Below are 12,342 nucleotides of genomic sequence, written 5' to 3' on the forward strand. Positions count from 1 at the left end.
CAAAGACAAAATCATTTCATCATAAGTGATAAAAATTTCAACTTGTCTTTGTAAAAATATTACATTTTTAACCTGAATTTCAAATTTTATTCACCACCAATTTCAATACTTCATGTTTTCTGGGAAGATTTCTATATACAGTACTTCACTGCTCCTTTGCTTATTTATTTATTCAGCAAATATTTATTAAATGCCTACTACATGTCATGCAGAGAATCAGTAGTAAACCAACATCAGATAAAGTCCTGGTTCTCCTGGAGTTTATATTCTGGCATGGGAGATAGACAGAAAGATAGACAACTAGCCAACCAGCCAGCCAGCCAGATATCAGATTCTTATTAAGAACAAGAAGTCTGGATAGGGATAGAGCTAAGTGCAGGAAGGGTAGGTTCTGCCTCAGATAAAGTGGTCAGAGGAGGTTTCTCTGAGGGGATGAGCAGAATCTTAAATGGGAATAGCTGGGAAAAATGTGACCCAGGCAGAGAGAAGTTTCAAGGCAGATGCCCTCAAGGACAAACATGCTTAGGTATCCTGCGAATAGCCAGGAGGATGCACAAGCTGAGAGAACAAATGCAGTTGGAGAGTTGGTGGGAAAAGATGGTGTGGATGATACAAAATCTTGTAGGCCATGACAATGCCAAGGACCTTGGTCGATGGAAGTAACGGATTTATCTCTATGGAAAGATACTAAGAGGTTCTGAGTAGAAGAGTGACAGAACATGATTTGCATTTTAAAAGACTCTCTGACTGCCATGTGGAGAATAAGCTTTGGGGAGCATAGGTAGGAGCCTGGAAACAAGGTAGGAGGCTATTGGAGTGATCTAGGAAAAAGATGAAGGAGGTTTGGCCTAGGATGATAGAGAAAGGAAGTGCACTGAGCCCTGTTTAGACAGAGGTCATATTTTGAAAGTTAAAGCCAGTAAGATCCATTGCTAGATTGAATGTAGTTATATGAGAGAAAAAGAATAGTCCAGAACAATTCCAGTGTTCAGCTTAAGAGCATGGCTGACTGGTGGAACCATTCGCTCAGAAGGGGAATGAGGGCAAAAGTGATGGATAACAGGGCTTGAATGAGCTCAGTTATGACATATTAAAGTGAGATACCCTTTAGATGCCAAAGTGGAGAGGCTGGGTAGGCAGTTTGATATACAAGCCAGGCATTCAGTCGAGGGTTTGAGGCTGGAGGTAATAATCTGAAAATTTCTTCATATACACACTATTTAAAGCTACAACTAGACAAGGTCACACAAGATGCGAATTCAGATTAAAAAGAGGTACAAAGATTGAGCCCTGGGAACTGCCAATGTTTAGAAATAGGGAGAGGAAGAGAATCCACATAAGAGATTAAGAAGAGAAGGAAAACCAGGAGGATGGTATCATGGATACCAAGTGAGGAAAGAATTTACAGAAGGCAGGAGCAGTTCTTAAAAGTTTGAGCATAATTGCACTATGGCTATGAAAGGTGCTATTATTAGAGGAACCTGGGTGATCAGTACACAGGAACCCTCTGAACTATTTTTGCAACTTCTGTGTGCATCTAAAAGTATTTGAAAGTAGACATTTAAAACAGAATGAAAAGTGGTTTCAAGAAGAAGAGCAAACAAATTCTGCTGAGAAGACCATTGAGAAGAGGGCTTGGGACTGAGGACTCAATGTGGCAATGTGGCACTCGTGAACGAGTGTGCTTAGAGTGGGGTCATGGAGTAAAATTTCAAAGTCAGTGTTTTTAAGAGAAAAAGGTAAAAGAGGATGTCAACACAGTGAGCAGGGACAATTCTTTGGGGGATTTTACTGTAACAGATATCGGAGAAACACTATAGTAGGCAGAGGTGTAAATGGGGCCGGGAAAGCATCATAAAATACAGCCAAAAGTTGACCTTCCTACTGCTTAATTCCAACATTTCACTAGCCACCATTTCTTATTGTGATATACTAAATCGTTTAGTTCTGACAGTTTTGCATTTTCTCTTTGTACTTGTAAGTTTGCTTTTCTTTCTTCTCTTTCTCTCTCTCTCTCTCTCTCTCTCTCTCTCTTTTAAATTGTGATTGCCCTTTAAAATTAGTTTCTTTGGTTTCACTCCGCCATCACTCGGTAGTAGTAGTTTGCATCATTTAAAGTATTTGTCAGCTGCTCTCTTCCACAGACTGCATTTTTCTGCCTGAGAAAAGATGTAACTAATTCTCAAGAATTCTAGAACTTCAAGAACATCAGTATGTGTGTGCACAATTGAGATTCATATTTGTGTCCATATGTGTAAATACGTGTATGTTTAGCAGTTATTCAACAGAATTCATTTAGGAAACTTTGTGGAAGAAATGTGGCCCTGGGGGGTTATGATAATGCAGAAAGAATGAAGCACGTCAAGGGCTATGTGTTTAGTGACTGTGGATGCAGTGTGGCTAGTTGTGGTTGTGGCCTAGTTTAAAAGGTCAACACCTTTCTGTGGCTGCTTTATCATTTTGTAGCTCAAAGGACCACAGACTCTAAATACCTCTTGTCTCCTTGAGCATCTCCTGCCAACACTTGTAACAGAAGTCCAAAAGGCATGGTAGGGTGGTGCTTTTTAACCAGCAGCACATACGACGCTTGCCCAAGTGTAGTGCAAAAAATACTCAGAGAATTCCTGCTGCTTTTCTAAGAGATTCAGCAACAACAAAAGGCAAACACTGAGTTTCACAAAGCACATTAAACAGGGCAAACAGGCCTCTAATCCAATGGTTTAATTACAGTATAGGGCATTCATTGCGGCAAACCATGCTTAGCATTTCAAACCACTCCATGTGTTTCTCAATAAAAAGGAAAGCTCACCCAAAACCCCACAATGCTTCTCACACCCTGCAAAACCAATGGTGTCATAGAATAACATTCTGTTTGTTTTGTTCTTAAGTTTTTAAACCATCCCAATTTAACAAGAGCTGACTAAAAATTGGAAAGACTCTTTTTATACTTTTTTCGCATCTTCTTCCCAGTCTGACCATCTGTCCTCTTGCCTGCATGCCTCCCCGCCCCCCCTCCCATTTATTTCCAGTCTTTTGGGGAGCAGTTTCAGGTGTAGGTTTCTAAGCTATTATTACCTCACCAGTTAAGATCATCATCAGTCCAGTCAAAGCCTCTGTAAATTATGACATTTTTAAAATTTCCCCCTTTACAGACAGTGGCTCCTGTGTACTCTGTGTCCTTGGGTGTGCATACAAACTTTAAGGACATTTTGTGTATGCATGTGTTCTTAATTCACATAAATGGTTTTGTACTATTAGTTTCATTCTTCAATTTATTTTTAAAATTCATCCTTGGGTTTTATATATATATATTCATTAAGTAAAGTCCATTGCTTCTAACTACTTCATGGTATTTCCTCAATATGCATCTCCATTTTTTTAGTAATAAACATCCAGTTTTCTTCCAACCCTTAATGTAGTGACCATCTTCACATATGTGCATTTACAGCATATACCCAGAAGTGGAATTATTGGGTCACACAGTAAATGTATACTTTGCAAAGAACTGCCATATTGCTCTTTAGAATGGCATTTCTCATTCATATGCCTGCCAGAAATGCATGAGGGCTCTCATTTCTGCACATCCTAACAAACACTTGATATTATCTGACTTTGTGATTTTTTTAAAAAGATTTTATTTACTTATATGAGAGAGAGAGCATGAGCAGGAAAGGGGCTGAGGGAGAGGGAGAAGCAGACTCCCTGCTGAGCAGGGAGCCCAATGCAGAGCTCCATCCCCGGACCCTGGGATCATGACCTGAGCTGAAGGCAGACTCTTACTGAATTGAGCCACCCAGGTGCTCCCTAACTTTGTGATTTTTGCCAATCTGATAGGTGCAAAGAATTGTTTCTTTTGCACTTATCTTATTACTATTTCAGTTGAAAAATTCTTTGTATTCTCACTAGATGCTCGGTTTTTCTTTCTGTGAACTGTCAGTTCTTCCCCGCTCAACCCTTTCCTGTTGGATTTCCTTTTCTTATTGATCTTCAGGGGTTATATGAGTATTCTCATGATTAATACCTTGGTTTTAGATAAGGTGACTATATGCCAGATTTATGCCTATTGTTCTAGCTTAATAATTAATAGGATACCCTTGTTATCAAGTATATCCTTAAGTTTAGATGTTGCAAATATCTTCTCCCAATCTATGACTCTTCTCTTGATGTTGTCATCAGTGTTTTAATGCAGTTAAATTTATTAATTTGTTGCATTATTGCTTATGCTTTTGAAGTATTTTGAAGAAATCTGTATTTAATCCAGTTTTATATTATTGAATGTTTAGTTTTTTTCTGGCTATTTTCTATTTCGGACAATGCTGTATTGAACATCCTTTACATCTCTTTGTTCATATGTGTGAGATTTTCTCTAAGTTATGTACCTATGTGGGTGAGACTACTGTGCCAAACAATTCCTGTCTCCTTTTACTCTGCATTCACTGTGGCTGGAATACATTCCATGGTGTCTTACAGTTATTAGCTGGGTACCATATAACTGGCTTCTGGCCTGTAGAATGGGTAGAAGTGATATATGATTTTTCCAGTCCTGGCTCATGAAAACTTCCCATCTAGGGATCCTCCAGTGCTCCTGTCTTTTCCCTTGCTTTCTGTTCATTTAGTGAAGTACTTAAGCCTGGGTGATGGTGATGCTACCAGACAGAAATACCTTCAGACCTGGAATCACTAGATGGAAAGACATCACTTAATATTAGATTGAGACTTATGTGAGCACAGAAAAAAATTCTCTTTAGTTTCTAGTATGTTAAGGTTGTTTTTATGCTAGTATATTAGTTTGCTAGGGCCACCATAACAAAATACCGTAGGTTGGCTAGCATTTTTTCCCAACAGTTTTGAAGGCTAGAAGTCCAAGATCAAGGTGTTGGCACAAATTTGGTTTCTCCTAAGGTCTTTCTCTTGGCTTGTAGATAGTTATCCTCTTGCTGTGTCCTTATATAGCCTTTCCTCTGAGTATGTATCTCCCTGGAATCTCTCAGCATGTGTGTCTAAATTTCCTCTTCTTATAAGGACATCAGTCAGATTGAAGTAAGGCTGTCTGTACAGCCTGTTAACGTAAATTGCTTCTTTAAAGGTTCTATCTCCAAATACAATCATATTCTGAGATACTGACATTTAGGGCTTCAACATATGAATTTTGGGGACACACAAGTCCATAACAGGCAGCTAGCAATATTTACCTTGACAAATATCACTAAGCAGTGGAATTGCTAGATCCTCAGAATTTTATAAGATGTTGCAAAATTACTCTCCAAAGTACTTATATTAACTTACACTCTTACCCTTGTGCATAATTCTTATTGCTTTGCATTTGTGTCTTCATTTGGTTTTGTCAAATTTTTCATTTTTCCCAATTTGATGGGTATAAAATACGTGTACCTTTTCCTGTCCCTTTACTTTCTGCTTTCATGTATCATTTTCTTTTCACTACATAATTGTCATAATTTTATTGATTCTAATTTATTTATTCAATTTGAGATACTTTTTTAGACTAGCAAATTTAAGCCATTTACATTTATTGCAATCTCAGTTTTATGTGCTGCCTTTTTCATGTTTTTATTACCTAAATTCTTAGTTTTGTTGTATTTTGTTTTTCCTTTTTCTCTTGTTTTCCTCGTTTCACCTCTATATTAATCAGTCTTCTAACCATCATTTTGGAAATATTTAGATTTTTCTTATAATTATTGTGTATTTATTTTTCTTTCCTCCTCCTCCTCCTTTATATCCTCCTTCTTTTTTTAATTTAATTTAATTTAATTTTTTTCCAGTGATCCAAAATTCATTCATTCATTCTCCATGCAATACATGCCCTCCATAATACTCTCACCCAACCTCCCATGTCCCCAAAAAAACCCTCAGTTTGTTTCTCAGAGTCCATAGCTTCTCATGGGTTGTCTCCCCCTCTGATTGCCCCTTATTCACTTTTCCTCTCCATCTCCCAATGTCCTCAATGTTATTCCTTATGCTCCACAAGTAAATAAAACCATGTGATTATTGACTCTCTCTGCTTGACTTATTTCACTCAGCATTAATCTCTTCCAGTCCCATCCATGTTGATAACAACAGTTGGGTATTCATCCTTTCTGATGGAGGCATAATACTCCATTGTATATATGGACCATATCTTCTTTATCCATTCATCTGCTACAGGGCATCTTGGTTCTTTCCACAGTTTAGTGACTGTGGCCATTGCTGCTGTGAACACTGGGATACAGATGGTCTTTCTTTTCAACACATCTGTATCTTTGGGATAAATACTGAGTAGTGCAATCGCAGGGTCATAGGGTAGCTCTATTTTTAATTTCTTAAGGAATCTCCACACTGTTTTCCAAAGTGGCTGCACCAACTTGCATTCCCACCAACAGTGTAAGAGGTTTCCCCTTTCTCCACATCCTCTCCAACACTTGTTGTTTACTGTCCTGTTGATTTGGCCATTCTAACTGGTATAAGGTGGTATCTCAATGTGGTTTTGATTTGAATCTCCCTGATGGCTAGTGATGATGAACACTTTTTCATGTGTCTGTTAGCCATTTGTTTGTCTTCTTTAGAGAAATGTCTGTTCATGCCTTCTGCCCATTTTTTTGACATAATTATCTGTTTTGTGTGTGTTGAGTTTGAGGATCAAAATTCCACTGGCATTTTTCAAAGAGCTGGAATAAACAATCCTAAAATTTGTATGGAACCAGTAGAGACCCCAAATTGCTAAGAAAATGATGAAAAAGAAAAACAAAACTGGGAGCATCACTTTGCCTGATTTCAAGCTTTACTACAAAGCTGTGATCACCATGACAGCATGGTACTGGCACAAAAACAGACGTATAGATCAGTGGAACAGAGTAGAGTGCCCAGATATGGACCCTCAACTCTATGGTCAAATAATCTTCGACAAAGCAGGAAAAAATATACAGTGGAAAAAAGACACTCTCCTCAATAAATGGTGCTGGGAAAATTGGACAGCTACCTGTAGAAGAATGAAACTCGACCATTCTCTTACACAATACACAAAGATAAACTTGAAATGGATAAAAGACCTCAATGTGAGGCAGGAATCTATCAAAGTCCCAGAGGAGAGCACAGGCAGTAACCTCTTCGACATTGGCCACAGCAACTTCTTTCAAGACATGTCTCCAAAGGCAAAGGAAACAAAAGCAAGAATGAACTTTTGGGACTTCATCAAGATCAAAAGCTTCTGTACAGCAAAGGAAACAGTCAACAAAACAAAGAGGCAATCCATGGAATGGGAGAAGTTATTTGCAAATGACACCACAGACAAAGGGCTGATATCCAAGATCTATAAAGAACTTTATCTTCCTTCTTGTTTTTCGTGTTCTTCTTGTTTGTCTTCTTTCTCCTTTCCCCCTTCTCTCTATTAGGCTTGCATATAGAAACTCAGGTTGTTTACTCACACTTATTTCCCATATCACCTAATTTCCTCTTCCCTTAATAATTCCTTTTTTTCTTGAAATATTTCCTCCACATGTGTTTTCAGACTGTTTTTGTGTGATGAACATTTTTGGGTCTCATAGCTGTAATAAAATCTTTATTTTGCTCCTGTAAGTAAATAATAATTTACCTGACTATAATATTCTAGTTTTATAGGTCTTTTCCTTCAACATTGAAAGTATTTCTTCACTATATTCTTATAGCAAGGAATGTTTTTGAGAACTTTCATGTTTATCTAATTCTTGTTTCTTGGGTACGTTATATCCTTTATTCTCTGGGAGATTTTAGAATTTTTTTGTTTTGTTTTTTTGATGGCCTTAAATGTTACTATTAGTATTTCTAGGTATGGTTTTTAATTCTCCATACTTGTTGATTTCTCTGAGAATTTGTAATCTCAAGTATTACATTTTTCTTTAATTTTAGTGAATTTTGAACAATTATTTCTTCAAATACTTTATTCATTTTGGTTTCTTTTGATATTTCAATTTTATAAATATTGATACTTCAATTTCTTTTCTCCATATTTCCTTACTTTTTCTTAACTGTTCTTGTATCTCTTTACTTTCTCTGATGTCTGGTATACCCTTCATCTTGGTTTTCCAGATCCCAAATTCTTACTTCAGCAGCACTCAAGTATATATATCTAATCCATTAAGAAATTTTTGCAACCAATATATTTTAATATATTGATTTTTCTTTATAACTATTTTTTCTTACTAATGTTTTCAATAGTTTTCTTTGATAATATATAATTTGGCTTTAAAATTTTTGGTTTTGCTGCATTATGACAAAAAAAAAGAAATAAAGTAAGCATACAGATTGGAGGGAGAGAACCAAAATTCTCTGCTTGAAGGACATGATCATCTATACAGAAAATCCTAAATTATCTAACAACAGCAACAACAACAACAACAAAAGGCTCCTAGAGCTAATAAATAAGTTTTCCAAGGCTGCAAGACATGAGGTCAATATCGATATATATGTGTATGCAATATATACATATACAAATGCATATTGTATACAATATATATATAAGCAGGTATATGTATATGTATAAATTATATACAAATATCCAAATATATGTACTTTCATATTTGTGTACTAGCAATGAAAGATCAGCAATTGACATTTTAAAATGTTCTTTTTTAAAGTAAAATTTTATTTAAAATTGAAATAAATTGTTATATGTAAATACATTTATATACAAATATATATATTTGTATTAGTGATGAGCAATCTGCAATTAAAAATTTAAAGCCAATACCATATACAATTACATCAAGTTTTTAATACTTAGGGATAAATTTGACAAAAGTATGTACAACTTTTCTCAGAACATTCTGAGAAAAGTCAAAGAACTAAATTTAAGAGATATGTTGTGTTTTTGAACTGGAAAAATCAACACTGTTAAGATATTTCTTTTCAAAATAGTGTATGGATTTAAAGCAACCCCAATAAGAGTCCTATCTCACTTCTTTGTAGAAACTGACAAGTTTTTTAATTGGTGAATTTATTCTAAAATTTATATGGAAATATAAAGTAATTTGAATGGCCAAAACAACTTTGAAAAAGAAGACCAATATTGACAGATTGACACCAGCTTATTTTGATCTTATTATAAAGCTATGGTAATCAGTATAACATGGTATTGGCTTTTAAAGAGTCATATTTATTAATGGGAAAGAATAGAGAGTTTAGAAAGAAATACATACGTGTATTTCTTAAGTTTTGACAAAAATATCAAGGCAGTTCCATGTAGAATAATAGTCTTCAACAAATGATGCTGGAGCAATTAGCCATGTACAAAAAAATGAACTCCTACCCTTACCCTTAACTCTACCCTTACCCTTATCTCATACTGTACAAAAATGAACTCAAAATGAATCCCAAATGTAAAGCCTAAAATTATAAAACTATAAGAAAACAGGAGAAAATCTCAGTAACTTTAATGTTGACAAATATTTCTTAAATACTTCACCAAAAGCAAGAAGTAGAAAAACATAATATATAAATTAGACTTAACTCAAAAAGTTTTTGAAGTTTGCTCTTCAAAATCAGTTACAGGGACACCTGGGTGGCTCAGTTGGTTAAGCCTCTGCCTTTGGCTCAGGTCATGATCCCAGTGTCTTGGGATCGAGTCCCGCATCAGGCTACTTGATTGTCAGGGAGCCTGCTTCTCTCTCTGCCTCTTCCTGCCACTCTGCCAGCTGGTGTGTGCTCGCTGTCTCTGACAAATAAATAAATAAATAAATAAATAAATAAACAGAAAAACCAAAAAAAACAAAAATCAGTTACAAAAACAAAAAGACAAGACACTGGAAATTATTAAATTTATTATTAAATTTATTAAATTACAAGGAAATATTGACAAAATACGTATCTGACAAAACTTCTGTCTAGAATACATAATGAATTCTTAAAATTTAATAAGAAGACAACCCAATGTTTTAAATGAGCAAGATATTTGAACAGATAATTCATCAAAAAAGATAAAGAGATAGGAAATAAGCACATGAAAATACACTCAACATTATTAATCATTGTGGAAATGCTAACTATACATGGTAATATGATAATGGCAGATGCCCACCAGAGAGCAAAAAATTCAGAAGGGTGTTTATATCCAAGTTTTGGTGAGGATGTAGAGCAACTGAATGTCTCCTACACTGCTGAATATAGAATAGTACAGCCATTCTGAAAAACAATTTTATAGTTTCTTAAAAAGCTAAACATATGTCTATAATACATTCAACCATTTCACTCCTCGGTATTATTGACCCAACAGAAATGAAAGCATGTGTCCACACACAAATGAAATCTTCATAGCATCTTTGTTTGTAATAGAAAAATCAGGAATCACCCAAAAGTCCATCAATAGGTGGATAAACAAGTGGTGTTACAGCCATACAATGGAATACCACTCATCAGTGATATACACAATGGCATAGATGAATTTCAAATAATTAGCTCAGTGAACAAAGCCAGACACAAAACAGTATACTGTATATTTCCTGTTCTATAAAATTCTAGAAAAATATAAACTATTCTATAGGGACAACAACCCAGTGATTGCTGGTTGGAAGAGGAATGGGGAGGGGGAAAATGAAGGAATTCTTGAGGGTGATAGAAATATCTTTTACCTTGGTTGTGATAGTTTCATGGATCTATAGACATGTCAAAACTTATCAAATTATACACTCCAAATACTAGTTTATTGTACATCAATAATACTATTAAATAAATTTAAAAAACAAAATAAGACAAATTGTAAAAAGAATGTGTTACAAGGCAACAGCACATGTAAAATGAAGATCCTTTTCCTCTCAAGGCACTTACTAATTTGATTTACAAATATTTTTTCCCACTCGGTAGCATGTATTTTTATTCTCTTTTTTATTTTTTAAAGATTTTATTTATTTATTTGAGAGAGAGACAGTGAGAGAGAGCATGAGCGAGGAGAAGGTCAGAGAGCAAAGCAGACTCCCCATAGAGCTGAGAGCCTGATGCGGGACTTGATCCCTGGACTCTGGGATCATGACCTGAGCCAAAGGCAGTCATTCAACCAACTGAGCCACCCAGGTGTCCCTATTTTTATTCTCTTAACAGTGCCTTTCGAAACATAAAACTTCTTAATTTTAATGGACTCCAATTTACTTTTTTTTTTTTTCTTTTATGGCCTCATACCTAAGAACCCCTTGCCTAATCCAAGCTTGCAATTTTTTTTTAAGTTCTCTTCTAGAAGTTTTATGGGTTTTGGTTTTACACATAAGTCCATAATTCATTTTGGATTTTATTTTGGGTTTTATTTGTTATTTGTTTTGAGATATGGCTCAAAGTTCATGTTTTTGTACTTTGGGGATATTCCGTTTTCCTAGCACCATTTGTTGACAAAAAACTATTCTTTCTTCACTGAATTAATTTTGCACTTTTGTCAAAAATCAGTTGACTATATATGTAATTCTATTTCTAAGCTCTCTAAACTGAGGCTTGAGACATAGAGGATAAACAGAAAGCAGCAGCCTAGAGCTTGCTGTGGTCCCTGTGGGTTAGAAGGATAAAGATTGGCTTTCAAGGCTATCAAAGTCATGAGGAACTGAGGGACCCAGATCGTAGGCAGAAAGGGGTTTCTAAAGGCTACTTTCAGAGATTTTTGCCCTATCAAAGAACTAGGGACAAAAATAGTTGTCCCCCTCCCAAGAGGGAAAGAGTTCTGGTTAATACTCAGGCTTTCAGATTTTAAAGGGCTACCCAGGTAAGGAAAAAAAAAACTAAATTAAATTAAAAAACAACAACAGAAATAAAACAGACTTAGTCTCAATCCCTAAAAGGTGACCTGCCTGCCAGGAAAAATATATTAAATTCACTCTGGAGAAAGACAACATCATTCAGTCTCAATTTTTCATATACAAAACCCATTTTTTTAAAAAAAGTTTTTAAATGGATTTTACTTATTTGTTTATTTGACACACAGAGATCACAAGCAGGCAGAGAGGAGGGCAGAGAGAGAAGAGGAAGCAGACTCCCTGCTGAGCAGAGAGCCCGATGTGGGCCTCAATCCCAGGACCCTGAGACCACGACCTGAGCTGAAGGCAGAGGCTCAACCCACTGACCACCCAGGCGCCCCAAAACCCATTTTTTCCATTTTATTTTATTTTATTTCTTTTTAGCGTTCATTGTTTATGCACCACATTTTTAATAGAATTACGAGACCTGTCAAGAAAAAAATGAGCAAATAGCAAAAAACAAAAGCAAACTTAGTCCATGGAAATAGACTCAAGGTAGATTTTAAAAATTGGGATTATCAGGCATGGAATGTTAAATAACCATGGTGAAACCCACTCAGGAAACTTAATTACAAGATGTAGAATTTTGGCCAAGAACTAGAAT

General features: G+C 35.7%; 1 long non-coding RNA gene across 1 annotated transcript in view; it reads left to right on the top strand.

Annotated features, from left to right (window-relative positions):
• Positions 1-12,342, top strand: part of LOC131833559 (uncharacterized) — a 103,574-nt gene that overhangs the window by 49,034 nt on the left and 42,198 nt on the right. The window lies entirely within an intron of this gene.

Source organism: Mustela lutreola, chromosome 6, assembly GCF_030435805.1.
Source record: "Mustela lutreola isolate mMusLut2 chromosome 6, mMusLut2.pri, whole genome shotgun sequence".
Lineage (NCBI taxonomy): Eukaryota > Metazoa > Chordata > Mammalia > Carnivora > Mustelidae > Mustela > Mustela lutreola.